The sequence below is a fragment of the Microtus pennsylvanicus genome, chromosome 1 (assembly GCF_037038515.1).
Source record: "Microtus pennsylvanicus isolate mMicPen1 chromosome 1, mMicPen1.hap1, whole genome shotgun sequence".
In the NCBI taxonomy this organism is placed as follows: domain Eukaryota; kingdom Metazoa; phylum Chordata; class Mammalia; order Rodentia; family Cricetidae; genus Microtus; species Microtus pennsylvanicus.
The window spans coordinates 138,953,142-138,974,222 of NC_134579.1; the positions used below are offsets into that span (position 1 = coordinate 138,953,142).

The window sequence follows — 21,081 nt, forward strand, 5'->3', positions numbered from 1 at the left end:
AGTCACATCTTTAAAGGTATCCCTCTTACTCATTCTCTCCTAGTGGTACCAGCATGTCCCATTGTCTTACTGGAAAGGGACCTTCTAGTTAAAGTGGGAGCTGCTATTTTCTTCACATCCCCCATTTGTTTGACCCTAGGCGAGCCAGTCATCCCCCTCCTCTCCAGGTCACACAAACCAACACACCATGTCCCTTACCAGTTTCTCAGGTAGGCCCCCAGGTCTGGGATACCCAAAACCTGTCTATAGCCAAACGTCACCCCCATCATCTGATTACAAAGTCCTACCTGGTACATCACCCTAACCCAATAACCACTCTTACTCCAAACTCTCAAGACACTTAATCCTCTTATCTCTGACCTCTTAAGAGAAACCCTTCTGCACCCATGTCTTCATCCTTTAGCATCCCCAGCCTTGAAGTCAAAATAACCAGCAGAACCTACTGCTTGGATCAGGATCTCTGACTCATCAGCTCTGCAGAGGTTCCTCTTCATTCCGTAGTGCCTAACATCCATACGCTCCTCTCCACCTTCTCCTTGGAAACCTCTCATTTCTGACTTGGACCTCAAAGATGTCTTCTTCTCCATCCTTCTCAATCCCCACATCTTTGCCTTTACTTGGACTGATCTGGATACCCACCTCTCCACCCAGCTCACTTGTACTGTCCTATCCCAGGGGTTCTGGAACAGCTCATATCTATTTGCCCAGCATTTGGCCTTGGATTTACTCTCTTTGTCTCCCTCTAAACATAAATGTATATAATATGTAGATTACCTTCTCATCTGTAGTTTATCCAGACAAATTCGTCAAGCAGACACTACTAATCTTCTAAACTTCCTGTCTCCAGGTCTATAGGTTCTCACTCTCTAAGGTCCAGTTGTCCACCCCTCAAGTTACCTAACCTGGGACTAACTCTACTCAAACTCACAAAGCCATTACTTTAGACAGAAATTGTCTATTCTAACCAATTCCTCACAGTCTCTACTATCAAAGATGAAATTCTATCCTTAGGGGTGGATGGGATCCTAAACTTTTGGATTCCCTCTTTCTGCCTTCTTGCTTGTTCCCTGTGGCCCTTATCCCCTTACATGAGCCCCTCCTCACACCTATTGACAAATTCTTTCATTAATTTCTTTTTGTTTTGTTTTTTTTTCCCGAGATAGGGTTTTTCTGTAGCTTTGGAGCCTGTCCTGGAACTCGTTTTGTAGACCAGACTGGTCTAAAACTCACAGATATCAGCCTGCATCTGCTTCTCAAGTGCTGGGATTAAAGGCAAATGCCACCACTGTCAGCCCCCCCCCCCCGCTTTCATAAATTTCATCAGGCCGTCCTCCATACCCCAGCACTCCTTTAAGGATACCCTTAAAGAAGTATATTTAACCTATCTATTTTTTTAGATATCTTTTTTATCTATTTTTATAGACCTTTAACTGTTCTGAAACTGTAGTTGTTTTTTGCCAATTTAAATATTTTTATTAGACATTCCATTTCCCACCTGTTTTATTAGACATTGCATTTTCCACTTAGGATACAGTGCTTACAAAATGCAATGCTTACTTCACTCCCTGTGCACATGTTCCATGTTCAAGTATTGAGAATGCCCAGTAAACTTATTGTAGCAGTTTGAATTTGAAACGCCATGTAACTTGCTACATTTGGGTCCTTCAAATGTTTCCTGTGGAACAATGCTACACTTCTACTTGGATTGACTTAATCTACCTCTTCAATGGTGGGCCCTGAAGAAGCACCACCAGATGGAGGAGCTCCCCCACCAGGGAAGCCGCCAGGCATTCCTACAGGCATCCCACCAGCAGTTTGGTACAGCTTGGTAATGATAGGGTTGCAGACTTTCTCCAGTTCCTTCTGCTGGTGTTCAAATTCTTCCTTCTCTGCAGTCTGCTTCTTATCCAGCCAACTGATGATCTCGTTACACCTGTCTAGGATCTTCTGTTTGTCCTCATCATTCATCTTTCCTTGAAGTTTCTCATCTTCAACTGTTGCTTTCATGTTGAAAGCATAAGACTCCAGGGAATTCTTGGAGGAAACCTTATCTCTCTGCTTTTCATCTTCAGCTTTGTATTTCTCAGCTTCCTGGACCACGCACTCAATATCCTCCTTGCTCAAGCGGCCCTTGTCATTGGTGATGGTGATCTTGTTCTTTCTGCCTGTGCTCTTATCTACAGCAGAAACATTGAGGATGCCATTAGCATCAATGTCAAAAGTGACTTCAATCTGGGGAACACCACGGGGTGCTGGAGGGATGCCTGTAAGTTCAAACTTTCCAAGCAGGTTGTTATCCTTGGTCATGGCTCGTTCACCTTCATACACCTGAATGAGCACACCTGGCTGGTTATCAGAGTAGGTGGTGAAAGTCTGAGTCTGCTTGGTAGGGATGGTGGTATTGCGCTTGATGAGGACAGTCATGACTCCACCAGCAGCTTCAATACCAAGGGAAAGAGGAGTGACATCCAAGAGCAGCAAATCCTGAACATTCTCAGACTTGTCTCCAGATAGAATGGATGCCTGGACAGCTGCACCATAAGCAACAGCTTCATCAGGGTTGATGCTCTTATTCAGCTCTTTTCCATTGAAGAAGTCCTGCAGAAGCTTCTGGATCTTGGGGATTCTGGTAGAACCACCCACCAGGACAATATCATGGATCTGAGACTTGTCTAGTTTGGCATCTCGAAGAGCCTTTTCTACAGGGTCCAGAGTACCCCAGAACAGGTCAGCATTTAATTCTTCAAATCGAGCACGGGTAATGGAGGTATAGAAGTCGATTCCCTCACAGAGAGAATCAATCTCAATACTGGCCTGGGTGCTGGAGGAGAGGGTGCGCTTCGCCGGTTCACAGGCAGTACGCAGACGCCTGACAGCTCTCTTGTTCTCACTGATGTCCTTCTTGTGCTTTTGTTTAAACTCAGCAATGAAATGGTTGACCATCCTGTTGTCAAAGTCTTCTCCACCCAAGTGGGTGTCTCCAGCTGTTGATTTGACTTCAAAAATTCCATCCTCAATTGTGAGGATGGACACATCAAAAGTACCACCTCCCAAGTCAAAGATCAGCACATTCCTTTCAGCTCCAACCTTATCTATCCCATAGGCAATAGCAGCAGCAGTCAGCTCGTTGATAATTCGAAGGACATTGAGGCCAGCAATAGTTCCAGCATCTTTGTTGCCTGCCGCTGAGAATCATTAAAGTAGGCTGGCACTGTGACCACAGCATTGGTAACCGTCTTCCCCAGATAAGCTTCTGCAATCTCCTTCATCTTAGTCAGAACCATAGAGGACACCTCCTCTGGGTAGAAGCTTTTTGTCTCTCCTTTGTACTCTACTTGGATCTTGGGCCTGCCTGCATCGTTCACCACCACGAAGGGCCAGTGCTTCATGTCAGACTGTACAACGGCATCATCAAACCTACGTCCGATCAGACGTTTGGCATCAAAAACTGCGTTGGTGGGGTTCATCGCAACCTGATTCTTCGCAGCATCCCCAATCAATCGTTCCGTGTCAGTAAAAGCCACATAGCTTGGTGTGGTTCGGTTACCCTGGCCATTGGCAATAATCTCCACCTTCCCACGCTGGAAGACGCCCACACAAGAGTAGGTGGTGCCAAGATCAATACCGACTGCAGGTCCCTTAGACATCGTTGCTCGCATGTAGGCCCGGCTGTGCTGGCGAGGACACCGCACCAATTTCCCCCAAAGCTGGCGCCGCGTTCAATGAAGAAACTGTAGTTTTTTGAGGCTGCCTTGTCTAAAACCTGTCAGCTCCTAGCTGAAGTCATGCTGCATGGGAGGTGGCAGGACATGCTTTCTCTCTCTCTCTCTCTCTCTCTCTCTCTCTCTCTCTCTCTCTCTCTCTCTCTGTGTGTGTGTGTGTGTGTGTGTGTGTGTGTGTGTGTGTGTGTGTGTGTGTGTGTGTGTCTTTTTGCTGTACTAGGGACCAGCAGGGTCCCTTTTTTGTTTTCCTGGGCATAGGCCATGCTCTCTAAGTTGAAAAGTCCCATCAGAGGTCGGTGGCTGCTACTTGTAAAGGCTCTCTGGTGTCTGCCATTGTGCCTGTCTAAGATAGTAGTGTGCCCTCACAAGCTCTGGCAGGTGTAGTCACACCAATTTTATTTTTTTTTTAATTTTATTTTGTGATCATAAAATCAGGAGAACTCCTGAACCCTCTCCTCTGTTATATTGACTGACTCCGGGCTGCTGACTGGAGTGTGGGGTTAAATTTATTCTGTTTCCTGCTCGCCTTTTTGGCTCCACCGTGTAGGTGGATTAGATTTAGGCGGCTACTGCATGTGGGTCAAAACTCAGCTATAGCGCATGTGCATGGAACTACAGCAATCTCAGTGGTAACCTAGGTGATCGCTAGTTAAAAGGTACATTTTTATTTATGTTTTTACCCTTTGGGCAATGATAAAAGTTGTATCTCCTTGAACATCATGCTTACAGACTCTGAATATCTCTGTCTTTGTTCTTGCTTTATTTTAACTGTTTTCAACATACATAACTGATTATTATTTACAAATTTTACTCCTTATTTTTAATTTTTTATTTTTATGCTTCTTTAAATTTTATTTTTTATTTTTGAGTGCTCATTACTCATGTATCCACCTGTGGTGCAAATTTCTTGTTGGTTTCTCACGTTCTCCTCAGTATGTCTGGTTACTTTTCTGGTATATTTTAGGGTTCTACAATGAGCCCCATGTTGGGTGACACTATGTCGGGGTCCAGCCCCAATATAAATTATTTTTTAATCCAGAGTGGAGGTGTGGGAATAAAGACACAACTCACATGACTTTATCAGATAGGAGCTTTTAGAGATCCCTCATGAAATCCTGAGTTTTCATTTTGAAAATCCACCCGCATTCATTCTCCAAACATCTTTTATACCAAAATGTAAACCAAGGGGGAATTCATTAGCATTCTGTTTCCTAGGTAACAGGGAGAATGACTCTGGTCATGTCCACATCTTTTTTATCTATGTCTGCTCTGTCACATAGACTGCATTGACACCTCTTTCCCAGGTGACCTCCCAAATTACAAAGAAGGAATAGAAAAATATTAGCATATCCTGACCCTTTGTTTAGGATGGCATCAGTTTGTCTCATTATCAAAGGGCTAAGTGACCACTTTCTGTGTGGCAGGTGCAAACTGTGCCTTGAAGGTAAAAATATTGGCCTGTATAATACAGCCCCTAAAGTGCTTGACTGCTGGGAGGCCACACACAGGTCCTTATGCCTGTTATTTGCTGTGCTGAAATATTTTCCTGTCGTCCCCAAGGGCATGACTCCAGCAAAACTTGGGTATAGTCTCCAATTATTGCTACAATGGTATAGAAATGGGGTTGCACATTTAGGCAGAGCCAGCTCTCTCTGGTTAGATCAGGTTTAAAGGCATTTAACACTTGGAAGGTTTTTGAGACAAGCTCCCATGTGGGGTTTTGGCTCTATGTAAATTTTTCATCCTGGGGCATGATATCTGGGTGGACCATAAGAGTTAGGCCCATGCCAAACAGTGGTGGTGCACACCTTTAATACCAGCTCTTCTGTGTCAGCCTTTTGATGTCCAGGGCAGTGGATGATGGCCAATTTGATTGGCACCATAAGGCTTCCAGTAAGCCCAGGATCTCCTGTTTGGTTTTCATAGTCTTTTTCTTTGCAGTAAGGAGTCCCCATTCCTCATAGAGAGCTCCATGAACATGGGCTGAGGCAAAAGCAGAATGGCTGTCCATGTAGATGTTCAGCCTCCTCCCTTTTGCCATCTCTTTGTTAAGGCTATAAGTCCAGCTCTCACGGGAGGGTCACCACCAAAACGGTCTCCTTGTTCACCATCACAACACCCACGTAACTTTTGCCATCCTGAGTGAAGCTGTTCCTGCCCATAACCATCCATCAGGGACTGATCTCATAGGTGCTTTCTCAGCCTGTGTACCTGGCTTTGGATTCCTACACAGCCATGTAGTGGAGTGTCCAGGTCTGGGTCAGGGAGCAGGGATGAGGGGTTTAAGGCCGTACTCAGAAGGAAATGGATATGTGGGGCAGGGAGAGGCTAAGGAGGAGGCTCTGATAGTGAGTCATGTTAGTGTTGCTCATTCGTCAGTCAGGGGGTTGTTTGAGCATCCTTCAAAGGTGTGAGGGGTGGTAACGAGGAGCTTCCGTCCCATGGTTAGCTTGCCAGTATTCTTGACCAGCAAGGCTGTGACAGCAATGATCCCTAAGCATGGGAGCCCACTGGCTGTCACTGGGTCTAGTCTTTTGAATAGAGAGGCCACTGGCCTATTCCCGAGGTCCTAGGGTTTGGGTTAAGACCCCTTTGGCTATGCCTTTTCTTTCGTCTATGTAGAGATGGAAGGCTTTGGTGGTGCCTGGCAGCCCTAGCACAGGTGCCCAGAGGAGGGACTATTTGATTTCATTGAAAGCCTTATCTTCAGACTCAGTCCAGAGGAAGGGCTGGCTTTCTTTTTTGGCCTCATATAATGATGTAGACATTTCAGCAAACCTGGGGATCCAGAGGTGGCAGAAGCCTGTGGACTCAAGGAATTCTTTAATTTTTCTCATAGTGGTTAGAGTGAATATCTTGAGCACTGTCTCCTTACAGACATCTGAGAGCCACTGCTGTCCCCCTCTGAATACATGTCCCATATAAGTTACTTCTGTTTGGCAGATTTGAGCCTTTTTACCAATGCCAGACTCCCCAAGTTCCCCAAGGTGGTTAGCAGATCACCACTGCTTACCTGCAGTCTTCTTCAGTGCCAGCTGCTATCAGGAGGTCATCCACATACTGTAAAAGGGTGACGGTGGGTGTCCCCTCCAGTATTCCCCTAGGTCCTCATGTAGGACCTCATTGAAGATGGCTTGGGAAGTTTTGAACCCCTGAATCAACCTGGTCCAGGTTAGCTGTCCATTGTGCCCTTTTCCAGGGTCATACCATTCAAAAGCAAAGAAGGACTGATTTTGGGGGGCTAGCGGCAGTCTAAAGAAAGCATCTTTGAGGTCTAGTACCATGTACCAGACCCTGGTAGGGGAAAGTGAGCTCAGAAGGGTTTAAGGACTGAGTACTGTGTGTTAAATGTCCATAACCCTGCTGATGACTTCCCGAAGGTCCTGCACAGGCTGGTGGTAATTATTTGAATTGGGTTTCTTAACTGGGAGCAGGGAGGGTATTCCAAGAGGACTGGCATGAGATCAGAATCCCTTGTTTCATGAGATGTCATTTGTGAGGGGTGAGCCCCTCTTTCTCTTCCTACAACATAGGTATAACCAAACCCGAGCAGGGTGGGCATCAGGCTTGAGTGTAACAAGCACGGGTGCTTGGTGCTAGCTATGTCCACTCCCCCAGTCTCTGCAAAGGCCTCAGGATATTGAGCCACCCTTGTGAACACGTCCTTGGGGTTACGGTTAGTCTTTGATGTGGCCTATATTGGTTCTCAAGCTGGAGGGTGAGGACTTGAATTGACTGTTCATTTTTATTTGTAATTGAAATGCCTTTTTCATTGGATGATGTCTGAGTCCCAACTTTAGTAAGTAAATCTCTTCCCAATAAGAATTAGGAGCAGTTTGTTATGACCAGGAATGAGTGGGATATCACCAAGATCTGTCTCACTAAGTCAGGCTTCAGACGAGGTAGGGCAGGGAAAAGCACACAGAGGTAAGGGGAACAGGACTCAAGTGAACAGCAAGGCAGGCCTGAAGCAGATATTACAGTGGTGGCCGAGGTTACCACCTAAGTCCTATGTGCCTGGAACCATGGGAAGGGAGAAAAGTTCGCCTAATGAGGATTTCTGCAGAAGAATGCACCAAAGATTAGTACCAATTTCAAAGCTGCTTGCATGACCTGATCTAGAAGGTGTATGATGCTCATAGCTAAACCATACACAATTCCCTCCTTCTAGTGCAGGTAAGAACAATACCCATATATACCACATAGCAGCTAGCATCGAGTGACATCAGGGGGTTCAGAACTTGATCTGTTTACAGCAGGGAGAGACTTTTGTCTTCCAAAGACTTCATGAAAAGGGCAGAGCTGAGGCTGGAGAGGAGGCTCAATGGGTGTGAGCCCTGGCTATTCGTGCAGAAGACCTGGGTTCATTTATCAACACCCACATGAAGACTCACAACCACCCATAACTGATCTGGCACCAGGCACTGAACAGGGTGCACAAACATAATTCTGACAGAACACCCATACACATAAAATAAAATATATAAATCTAAAAGAAACAAAAAGAACAGTATTCCAGAAGGCCATGGAAGTTTAATGATGACAACATCATAGGGAATATATTTTTTACTCTTACTGAAATTTTTTCCTCATATAACATATCCTGATTAAGGTTTCCCCCTCTCTCTCTAATCCTCCCAGTTCCTCCCTATTCCCTCCCATCCAGATCCATTGCAGACAGAAGAGACCTCATTACAGATGGTTGTGAGCCACCATGTAGTTGCCGGGAATTGAACTCAGGACCTTTGGAAGAGCAGACAGTGCTCTTAACCGCTGAGCCATCTCGCCAGCCCCACACTGATATTCCATGCCCAAAAGGCAGAATGGGCCTGTGTGGCCGAGTATGTCTCGGACTCGGCACTGGGGCCGGAGTCATGAACTAAAAAACAGCACCCAGGAGGGTGCTGTGTTAGCTAGCGGGCTACCCGCTTGAGTCAGGGGCAAAATAGCCCACGTTGGACGCCAAAATGAATCGGCGTAAACGAATGCAGACAGATTGTAAAAATATATATATCTATAGCTTTAATGTAGAAATAGACTTACAGAACCACCATTCCCGTGGAGACCAGGAAAGCAGAAGCAAGGGCTGGGAGCACGCTCGCCAAATTTATAGGCAGACGTTAGCCCGAGGCGAACACGCCCCCCAAGGGGCGGGACTTATCCCTACAATCCATTCCCTTTTGCCTCCCATTAGAAAACAAACAGGCTTCTAAGGAATAATAAATTTAAAATATGGAGATAAAGCAAACCTGGCACATCAGAATAGTGCCAAATAAATAATCAGAAGATATTGTAGGATATTTGTACACTGGGTGAAAATGTATTGTTGTGATTGGTGTGGTAAAATGTTGAAAGGCCAAGACCACCAGGAGAAGCATGAGCAGCACTGGGGTGGGCTGGGCCAGACCACCAGGAGGATTAGTGTGAGCAGAAACACAGCAGGCAGCGATGACAGCAGTGGCCTCCAGAAACTATCTGACCACCGGAGTCTTAGCCTTAACACTGCCAACACCAGGAGGAACCACCATCTGAGCTTTGGGCCTGTATTTATTAGAAGTTATGGCCATCATGGGCATAACTGCATAGATAAAGACAGATAATGGTCAAGAATATGTCTCTAAGAAACTGAAACAGTTTTCTTGCTTATTATAATATAAAGCATATTACAGGTATACCAAATAATCCTACAGGTCAGGAAGTGATAGAAAGATTAAATCAAACTATAAAGGATATGCTAAACAAACAGAAAGGGATGGAAAATACCCCCATAAATACATTGCATAATATTTTATTTACCTTGAATTTTCTTAATTCTAATGAGAAAGGAACAATAGTAGCAGAGAGACAATGGAAAATATAAAAATCTTCTGAATTAAAGCAGCTGGTGTATTTCAAGGATGTGTTGACCTCATAATAGAAACCAGGAGATGTGCTACCTTGTGGATGGGGTTTCGCTCTTGTTTCCACAGGAGTAGAAAAGCTATGGATACCATCAAAATTAATAAAGATTCACTTTGAAAAGAAGAAACCTCTTGAGAAAGAAATGACAGCTCATCCACAGAGGTGACAATCATATAGATGGTAAGAAAACCTCATATGGGTGGGGCAAAATTCTGTTCTTGTCTTTGCAGGAAAATACTCATCTTCAAAAAGTCAAGAGACCTGGACATCTAGATGAAAAAAGGAAAAGATAACAATCCAGATAGGATCACAGAACAAAGAGGAATGTGACTTATGAGGACAGGTCATCTGCAGGGTAAAATTTCATTTCTGTGCATATATATTTATGTCTACTGAGCAGTAGAAAAATAGTCTCACTTAAGCATCAAAGCTGGCTTTGGAGTTGGACAATGGTTATCCTTCTCTAAATCCAAGTGTGCTGTTAAAAAAAATTCAGGCTTTTTGTCTCGTGTCAGGAGCCATCTGGTATGGGGCAGAAAAAAGAAAGATCTTAGGAAAAATTTTCTCCATACCTATTTTTGTCTATATTGTATCTTTCATTAAATATATGTCTGTATGAATAATGTTTAAGTTTTCTACAATGAACAATAGATTTTCCTGCAGTAATCTTTGAAGTTTCCAGGAAGAAGATGAGGCCCCACAACAATGACTCCAGCTGGTTGATATGATGTCATGATGTTGATAGAGCTACTTTAAGGCCAGTTTTGGGTACCAGTTGCTCAAGATAGTTCCAACTTGGTTAGCTGAAATGGTGCAACTTCTTACAGTGTTCTGCCAGAACTCCAAATCAGAAATTCAGAAAAGCCCTACCGACTACTCAGAGACTACTTGCAATTATAGCAGACAGTAATCTTGAAACTTAACCATCATGTTAGTTTTACAGGATCCCATAGAAAGAACATTGCCCACACGACAGCTGGAAGTAATTCTAAAAGACAAAATCCCCTCTCCCACCAAAGTTTGTCCACAGGGTTAGGGACATCAATTAGGGGTTGATTGTAATTGGTATAGGGTTGAGGGTTGGGATGGAAATTTTATAGGGAGGGAAATTGAATGTAATAATAGGTAGATTAGTGTGAGTAAGCTCACACTAATAATAGTGAGTAATATAGTGAATACTTGTGAGCTATAGTTTATAGACAATTTAGATTGCATAGATTCTTGTATATTGATACAAATTATATTTGTTATTTTGAATATGCTCCTATTGCTCTTTATAATATTTGTACATCTATGCAAAGTTATTTTCTCAGATTGTGTATTCATATTTCTACCTCTGTTTAAGACATGCAAATGATGAAACTATGAAAAGAATTTGTAGCCAGTGGCATGCACCTGTGCCCACAGCTACATGGTACTAAAAGGCAGAAATAGACTTTGAGCCTAGGATTGGGGGCCCGGCTGTATAACACCTCTTATTTGAAAGTTTCTACATCGGTAAACTCTGTATCTGCAGATAAACAATAAGACGGAATGGTTATTTTTGTCCTTTTTGGATAACTGAAGAGCAAGAACAATATAAAACTGAAGTTCATCCAATTGCCACTTCTTCCTGGAGCTGGAGAGATGACTCAGCCGTTAAGAGCACTGGGGACTCTTACAGAAGTTGCGGGTTCAGTTCCCAGCACCCATGTGCTGGCTCACAACCATCTATACCTTCAGTTTCAAGGGATCCAATGTGTACTCCTGACCTCCAAAGGCACCAGGCATCACACGGTGCACAGTCACACATGCAAGCAAAACACTCTACACATAAAGAATAACAATAATAAAAAAACATTCCTTTTCTGAAAAATTCACCAAGGTTCCTATTGCTCCAGATGCTCAAAGGTCATACGCCCTGTGGAGATATATTACATAACTCAAACAGCTGAGGAGTTATCAGATCTCAGTCTCCCTCAGATACAAACACACACACACACACAGGCACATACAAACACATGCACACAAATACACGTGCAGAGCCTGACAATAGGAAGGAAGAGGTTCAATGGCTTCTTAAATGAAACCTCTACCTCCTCTTTCCCCAAAAACATTCTTTATGAGTAAAATAAAAATCCCTGTGTTTTAGTAGGACATGGTGATACATGTCTTTAGTCCCAATACTCAAGAGGCAGAGGCAGAAGGATCTCTGTGAATTGGGAGTCAACCTGGTATACAGAGGAAGTTCCAGGCCAGCCAGGGCTATATAGTAAGACTTTGGTTTAAAAAAAATTCATATTTTACAATCAGATTTATTAACATGGGGAACTCCTCTACACGCAGTTCAGACTTCTTACTTTATAATCAAGTGTCAGAATAAGTCTCCAAATCAATGTGATTCTTGCCCTCAAAAGCCTTCTGAGGAACCCCAAGCCCCTTAACATGACATAAGCCCTTTACAAGCTGACCTCACCTACACATTGACCTTGTTCCACACCTTGGAGGGCTTGCCTAACTTTCTTTCCAGCACATTGGTCAGAAGGACGTCCGTAAGGAGCTCTGCTACTCCAAACCCCAAAGCTCTCACTGCCTATGCTATGTTGACCAGGGTTGAGCTAGGCCTGCCATTCTTTTTTTTTTTTAATTTATTTATTTATTAAAGATTTCTGTCTCTTCCCTGCCACCGCCTCCCATTTCCCTCCCCCTCCCCCAATCAAGTCCTCCTCCCTCGTCAGCCCAAAGAGCAATCAGGGTTCCCTGCCCTGTGGGAAGTCCAAGGACCACCCACCTCCATCCAGGTCTAGTAAAGTGACCATCTAAACTGCCTAGGTTCCCACAAAGCCAGTACGTGCAATAGGATCAAAAACCCATTGCCGTTCTTCTTGAGTTCTCAGTAGTCCTCATTGTCTGCTATGTTCAGCAAGTCCGGTTTTATCCCAGGCTTTTTCAGATCCAGGCCAGCTGGCTTTGGTGAGTTCCCAATAGAGCATCCTCATTGTTTCAGTGTGTGGGTGCACCCCTCGCGGTCCTGAGTTCCTTGCTCGTGCTCTCTCTCCTTCTGCTCCTGATTTGGACCTTGAGATTTCTGTCCGGTGCTCCAATGTGGGTCTCTGTCTCTGTCTCCTTTCATCGCCTGATGAAGGTTAATATTCAGGAGGATTAGGCATGCCATTCTTGACGTGTTAGCTCGCACCCTTTCTAAATCATAACCCGTTAAAGAGAAGGGAGGGTATCTTATATTTCTCTGTTCATCTGCACCAACCGGACTCTAGGTGTTCACCGAGCACTGTAGTACGGAAGCTGCTGTTCTAGGGGCTTTGCGCATTTCATTTCATTTGATCCTTGCAAATTTCTCACAAGTGAGAAAACTGAGGCTCAGAAAAGGTGAGAGGACTGTTAAGGCCACACAGCTGAAAAGTGGGGTATGAGTGATGGGAATTCAGGTCCCTCATACTCTGACAAGCCAGGATCAAGGCTGTAACCTGGCCAGTGCCTTGGATGGGGCAGCAGTGTCAGATGGCTCACTGGCCAAGCTGTCCCCTGGGCAGGGCAGAGAGCCAAAGCACACATGGCAAGGGAAACAGCTGGTGCTTGCTTGCTTGCTTGCTTGCTTGCTTGCTTGCTTGCTTGCTTTCTTGCTTTGAAGCCAACGTGTGGAATTCCCCTCCTCCCTGCAGGTCTCCTCCTTTCCTGTACTGCTTGAGGTAGTGGCCCCACTATGCTGCACTGATGGCTGATCTTACCCCAAGCAAAGAGTCCACAATCTCTGAAGGAAGGCTCAGAACGTGGTTCTTGAGCAACTGGTGTGGAGTGGGAGCCCCTCCCTAAAGCCGCTCAGTAGCAGTGCCCATATTTTCTTTCCAGGGCCTGTCAGGCAGCTTTGGGATCAAGGTGTTTGCCAATAAACCTGTCTGACAGAACAGGATCAGAAGAAACCCTAACACCTTGCAAACCCCAGCTTAGCTGAAAGAGCCATCTGACTCCCACCTCACCCTGTCTCAATGCAGCATCTTCCACACACAAGGTCAAAGCAAGAGCTTCATGGAAGACAAGCCTCTACTCTGGTGGTAATAGCTGCCATTCGTGGGTGACTGCTGTTTCACAAGCACGACGCCCAGCGCTTTAAGCCCGTTTTCTCTGCTAATCCTTGTTAACTGTCATGGGTTATGCAGTCTAACCTTTAGAGCAGTTGCAGTCACAGGGCCTGGGTACCCAGGCCTGTTCATAATCCCAACGCTGACCATCAAGAGTTACATCCATGTGGCCATGTTACTTACAACTTCTCTATATGAAAACTGACATTAATAACAATTCATCTCTGGAGATGCTGATGATCCATTCGCTGTCAAGTGTTTGTTCCCAGTCAGCTGTGAGAACGGTTGGGGGTCTCTTCATCATGTTGTAGCTCCTGAAACTGAGGCTCTGAGAGTCCATACCAACTGCCCACCATTAATAAACACTAAGAGGAATTAAATCCACATGCAGTCTGCCTGATTCCAAAGGCCCACAAAACCCAGTATGCGGACTCCCACCCTTCCCAAGGCTGAGTGTTATTTAAGGAGCAATTACACTGGTCAAAGGGTTACAACAGACTCAGATTAGAACCTATCCCAGGATCAACCTAGAGACACGGAAACTCAAAGGACCTACAAATAGCACAAGTATATGAGGGCCAAATCTGGGTGGTGGCAGTTCATGCCTTTAATCCCAGCACTCTGGAGGGAGAGGCAGACAGATCTCTGAGTTCAGAGCTAGCGTGGTCTATAGAGTGAGTTCCAGGACAGCCAGGGCTACACTGAGGGGGGAAAAACTGTCTTGAAAAACAAATAGGAAGAAAAAAATAATATAAAGTCAAGGAAGTTTTTTATTTACCTTGCCTTCTGTAATTTTACCTAGGTGATATCAGGTTAAATGAGTATCTAAGGAAGTAAAAGAAGGATGAAATCACCAAACAGCATCATGAAATCTAAAATGGAGGGGAAAACAGAAAAGTTACCAGCTTCTTGGCACCTCACTGTGATAGATAGGGCTCAGTGCAATAATATCAGAAAAAAAAAACATATCACCAGGTTATCTTTCAAGGTTCAAGATTACAACTTTGACTTTCTGGTGGAGTTGGGATCAAACCTAAGAACCTATGCATGTTAGGCAAGTACTCTAATCACTGATGATACTCCCAGCACTAGTTCAACTCTTTTAAAAATTATATTTATTTAGTTTAGCTTATGTTTATGAGTGTTTTGCCATCATACACCTGAAACAAGGGCTGTGGATAGATGTGGGTCACCAGGTGGTGCTGAGACTCTACCCCGGGTCTCTACAAGAGCAGCAAGTGCTCTGAATGACCGGGTCATCTCTCCCGTCCCTAGAAAAACTATCTTTTAAAGATTGGTATGCCTAAATATTAAGCACATGGAAACAAAGCACAAATCCAACTCCTTTTCTGTTTATCCAATCTTCCTTCTGCCACAGAAACTGTCAAATCCTCTACTTCCTACTCCCAGACCTACAGTGAGATCAGAACAGTTAACACACAGTTTCTGAGACTTCAGAATGTTCAGGAAGGTCTAGGTAATTCAACTCTACCTTCATGGTGCTTCCTATAATACACATCCAAGAAGAGACAAGGTAGATTGCAGTTTGACGAGGAAATTTTGAGCATCAACCTCTACCACTGCAAGTTACCAGGAAGTGGCACAAAAATGCAGAAATAGCTCCTGAATCATTTCGGCTCCACCTCAACTGCCACTGACCCACACCCTGACTACCCCACAAATACACAGACACCACCTTAAACCCTTACATGGCTGTGATGAAAGCTCCCCAGAAAATATTAGCCAACACAAAAACGTATAACTGCCAATTTCAATGTGCATGAGTGTTGAGAACCTAGTATCTTTACGGGACTTCCTAAGGGAAGGAAAAATATGAATCATAGGCCCTGGTGGCAGTAAGAAGAACCTCCTGACGCTTCTTTTGGGAAACCACAGGCTAAGAAATTAAAAAGCAATCACATCCCACTCTGGAAACTAAGTGCTTCAACCCAAGGACAGGAAGGCAGATGGTGTATACACCAAATATCAGGAGTCTGTACGTTGGCGGGGAACCCTCAGTGGTGCCTCCTTTCTCAGGGTCAGTGGCCCCACCCACCTCTGGAGACACCTCAGCACACCAGAAAGGTCATTTTCAGTTCACAGAGACAGAGCTATTCAAAGAGTCACAAACATTAACAGAACTCAATCTTCTCATCAGAGTGAGGCAGCACATGGGACAAAAACAACTTTCAGACACCGCACGCCTTGCCCCTGCCTACTTACAGCTAACCACAGCATGTGAACTGGAAACTAAGAAGAACACAAACCTTCGCTCCACTAGATCTCCAGATTCAACCATTTACAGAGGAGGGACTGGTACGGTGGCAAAGAAAATTGGAAGCTCATCTGACACGGAAGCAGGCATCCCGTTCCTTCTAGATAAGAGTGGTAAACACCATAGAAAATAAACTGCATAAGATAGTGTCATCATCCAAGGGGAGAACATAACTCCTTTGTCCTCCAAACTGCTACTGGACAAGGCTACAGGAAAGAGATGCCTCATTCCTCCTGCTCTTCTGGACTGCCTGGCCAGGGACCTTGGGGACAAAGCCCATAGCTACCCTAACAGCCTCTCTGCTTTACATCTCTGGCTGCAATGTCACTGTTCCCCATCGACCTTCTGCAGTGCCTATGCTGAGAAGCAGCTAAGCTTCGTGTGCAACTCCACACCAGTGCAGAGGAGCCCAGCGAAACCCACTGAAAGGCGTGTCCCTGGAACCCCCCACTGAACACAAAGCCCTGTGTGAGATGATTTCTCTCCCTCCCCCACATTTGTCCCTATCCAGGTGGTAAGGCCCCTCGCATGAGCAGAGGAGTGAGACTGCCCACAAAGCACAGTGGCAGGAAAGAGTGGAAGAGGAAGAGGGAAATGGAAGTAAGAATGAGAGATGACATCTGGAAGGGCCTGCAGGGTCCCCCGCTAAATCCCTGAACCCCTGCAAGAGCCCAGTCATTTAAACACTGACCCTCTTGGTGACTTCACAGAGGAATGAGACCCAAGAAGCCCAGATCCCACTGTCTTCTCCAGCCCAGTCAGCCAGCTCAGTGGGTCTCAAACATCAGTGTTTGAGGAGCCTTAGCTTCAGCTGGTGCAAGGCAACACCCACAGATCTCAGTTTTTACAAACGTGAGGCCCATTCTTAGAGAAGTCCTTCCTATCATCAATAGGAGGCTCTCTCTCTCTCTCTCTCTCTCTCTCTCTCTCTCTCTCTCTCTCTCTCTCTCTCTCTCACACACACACACACACACACACACACACACACACACACTTACACACTTGTTGAACCAATATTGCACCCCACCTGTCCCATCTTAAAACAAAGCAATTAAATGTAGAACTGCCAAACCATGTACAACTATTGAGAGACAGCCTGACTTCAGGCTCTGACTAGAGCACACCAACTGTGAGGCCTCGGCCAATGATTGCTTAGTCCCCTCCTCTGCACACTGAGGCTCACCAAATGTCCTTTTGCCACTGGGAGGACCACATGAGATCATGGAGTGTAGCACAGTGTCCAGTAGGCATGTGCTGTGCACACATCTGTTGACTGTTTGATGCAGTAATGTGAATCTATGAAGCTCATTGCACAGGAGGGCAAATGAACCGAGTGATGAGGGCAAGGAACCTTTGCAGATCTCAGCATCATTCTTCTAGGGGACTTTCCATTGTCCTAGTAGCCACACCTCACCTGGATCTGACTCAAGGACACTGTGTTCTAAAAAGGACTTTCACATTTACACTGGACTTTTTATGATTTATAAAGAACATTAAAAATTTTTATAGTGTGTATTTTCATCTTCTCCTCTTCCTTGTTATTTTTTTTTTCTAGAACACCTGGTTTGTTTTTTCGGTTTTTTTTTCCAACCCTCCTCTCATCCTCTCCCTGCTTCTCCCTGGTAATTTATGTTGTATGTTGGGCTAAGAATATCTGGTCATATTCCTAAAACAAATCACTCTAAATCACTAAAGAAATGGTTGGGAGAAGCACACAGCCATGTGCCTCAGGACTGCGGACAAGCCTGCAATTCCCATAAAACCAGAGACCCTCTGCGCTCACCCTCTTCTCCCTAAGCCTCCTAGAGCATCGGTGTCTCCTGGCTGCCTGGAAGCTCTGTGGCTAGAGAGCCCATAGGTTTCCCATCCAATATAAGCCAAATTCAGTTCACAAGTCAGTCCCAGGCATCCGAACCCTTGTCCTTATCTTATCCACCCCTGAGCATAAAGCAGACAGCTCAGAGCCACCTTTAGCCCTTTCCCTGTGACTGTCTCTTCTTTCCTTCTTAGTCACAAAGACCTGCCAATTCCCAAATGGCCCTCACTGTCCCCTCTGCTTCATGGCTTTTGGTCCTCCTGGCTGAGAGCTGTCTCTCAGGTAGACTGTCTGTAAAACACAGCTCCCAGAAATGTCCCGGGAAACAGATCAAGACGTCACTTCCCACTTAAAGCACCTGATGACTCCCCATTCATAAGAGTCAAAACTCCTCCAAAGCATCAGACTTGGGAGTCGGGATTTCCACAGTTTGGCAGGATCCGACCTAAGAAGTCCAGAATAAAACCTATGCAAAAGCATCACTCCATCCTCCTACACGGCAGCCCATTGGCAGCACACTGACTGAGGGTGGAGCCTCGGGCTCAGGACAGACACATCTCACTGAGGAAGAGCAAACATCACTGACAGTCATGCAATCACGCTCTGAGTCCAGAGTTCATCTTCAGTCTCATCTTGAAGAAGTCACAGCTAAGGCCTGGAGAGGGAAAGCTACTCAATTCAAGGTCAGAACTAGGTAGACCAGGTCCTAACCCCCAGCTCTTGTTTCATCTGCCAACAGCCTGAATGACTCTCCTCTGCACAATGGTCAGGGATCCCCACAGCTTTCCCTCTGACTGGACACTTCACCCCACCCCCACACCTGCAGAGGGAGCTGGCACAAAGGAGCAGAACAGGAAGGAATGAGCTTTGGCACTGCTTCAAGGCCAGACACAAGGACTTTTGACTACTGAAAAAAAAAATAGCCCATCGTCTCCGAGGGTGGAACCAAACCATAGCAGAAGCTAGAAAACCAGTTTCTTTGTGCCCAGAGCCATGAACTGTAAGAGAGCAGGTAGGAGGAGGGGAGAAAAGGCTGGGTCCTTTAAGAATAGAGCAACCACAACAAGCTCTACTCACCTGCCCCACCCCCACCCACTACCCTGGTTTTGCTGGATTTGGCTTTATTTTCCCTTACATAGTGCCCCACATGGACTGGGAAAGGTGTGGCCTCCTGGAGGACAGAGGAGTCAATGGAGCATCAAGGAACTGGATGGCTCCATTCGCAGGCTTTTAGAGAGAGCTGTTTTATCACTGCCCCACTCAACAACAACAAGCCCTGAGCTGCAAACCTCAGCAAACTGGGGGGAGCCTGTCTGGAGACTGGGTGCCTGCCCACCTCAGCAATGCAGGAGACACTCTGGGGGGAGCACAAAAGGCTGAGCCCAAACAAGGATTTCAGAACTTCCTCCCCTGCCAGCAAGTCCAAAGCCACTGGACAATGATTCCAGGTTGCTATAGCACGTCAGTTCATCCGACAAAAATCTACAGACCACTTTTTCAATGACATTCATGTGATGAACCATTCAGACCAGCAAGATCTACTTAAGTAAGGACAAAGGCCTCTCCTCCTCCACTGCCACAGTCTTCCTCTGGCTCTTTGAACTCATTCCTATCATCAAACGATGACTTTCAGAGACCCAGGAGATGTTCCTGGGGTGCACTGAATGAACACATCTCTACTTACAACATGATGGAAACCAAATATAAATCAGAAGAGGAAACAATTATTCCCATATGCTAAACCCTGGAACACAAAGACTACAGGCATTCATTCCCCAGTTCTTACAGTTTCAAGTGAGCCTCTAGGGCAAAATCAAGGCTTCAAGAAGAATCTTAAGAAAACTTTGCAGGTTGAGGGGTGAATCTGACTCTGCCTGCTACAGCTCCTGGAGCTTTCTGCGTACCTTGGCCCATAGCTCCTTCAATTTTCAGAGTCAGAGACAGGTGGAAGACAATTTCTTATGCTTTCTCGTCTGTCTCTGACGTACTTTCAAAGACCCTATTAACTTCATTTGAACCACTGACATATCCAGGGAGATTTCTGTCCCAAGATATGGACTTCATTGCATTTGAAATGTCCTACTCACCAGACAGACAGTGTTCCCAGGTCCCAATGGCTTGTGTATTTTAGGCAGCCATGATTGTACCTAACACAAATATGCTGTCTTTCTTTTTGTTGTTATTGTTGTTGTTTGAAGACAGGGTTCTATTGTGTAGCTCTGGCTGTTCTGGAACTTACTCTAGACCAGACTGGGGGAATTCACAGAGATCTGCCTACCTCTGCCTCCCGATTGCTGGGCTTAAAGACTTGCACCACCACTGCCAACCCCATAGTGCCCTTTCTAATCTTCACCAGGGACATAAACTCACCTGCTGTCCTCCTCTACCTTTCACTTGACTGACTGGTAGAGAAAGAGAACAGACTTGGAGGCAATGCTCTGTAGCTCTGGCCGGACGACCCTGGGCAGCACCTTCACCTCCTCCACCTCATCTGTAGCACAAGGGTCATTCTTACTGCATCAGAAGGTGACAGGAAGAGAGCAAATAAAGCCACGCAGGTGCCTGGGCTGTGATCGTCCCCCATAAGCATCCTTGTAGCCCTCTCCTCTCGCCATTCAGTTCTCTTTTTCCCTTTCCTTAAACGACATCCTTGCTCTACCCTGCCATGTAGCACAGTCCTGCCTTCTGCCTTCTGTTGTGACTCCGCTCCAGGGTTTTCCCAGGGAGTCTGCTGTCATCTCAGGTTCCCAGTGTGTTTATATGAGGGAATCAGCTTTAAGAAGTGCTTTTTATGTTCAAATAAAACACATGCTCCCTGTGCTTACACACACCAACCCCAAAACTATTCTGGTGCACACATCCATTTCCTTATTGGAGCCTTCTTCAGTCCTTCTCTTTACACCTTATAAATTAGGACAGTGCAAAGATAAAAATAATGGCTCTGGCCACAATAGGAATTCTCTTAGCCATATGAATGGTCTTTGCAAGCATTCCCAGAATCCTGTGTCTTGGCCTTGCATACCTATATGATTTCAGGGTACGCACCTAGACTTCCAGGAGATTGCAACTGTTTCCACACCCCTCACAACCTCCTTTTGGCGAAGGTGTTTTCCTAGAACTACCTAGTGAGATATGAAATGTCCACCTCCCTGAACCATTTCAACCCCAGCTGGCCTGCCAATGTCCAGCCACAAGCAACCATTCCAGCCTAGAGACCCGGGCTGGCAGCTTTGCTGTTCCCATAATCACAAGGGCTCACAGGCAGCCCCACTGTGTGAAGTTCCTGCCTGA

At 45.5% G+C, this 21,081-nt stretch overlaps 1 protein-coding gene and 1 long non-coding RNA gene across 10 annotated transcripts in view; one reads left to right on the plus strand and one right to left on the minus strand.

Annotated features, from left to right (window-relative positions):
• Window positions 1-21,081, plus strand: part of LOC142858703 (cell adhesion molecule CEACAM1-like) — a 238,812-nt gene that overhangs the window by 23,536 nt on the left and 194,195 nt on the right. The gene's annotated exons all lie outside the window — the stretch shown is intronic.
• The window catches only part of LOC142858798 (uncharacterized), a 28,834-nt gene continuing 20,166 nt past the window's right edge, over window positions 12,414-21,081 (minus strand). The window contains exons 3-4 of the long non-coding RNA XR_012912086.1: window positions 20,161-20,281; window positions 12,414-12,738 (exon numbers count right to left, since the gene is read on the minus strand). This is a non-coding gene — a long non-coding RNA (uncharacterized LOC142858798). The remainder of the gene's footprint in view (window positions 12,739-20,160; window positions 20,282-21,081) is intronic.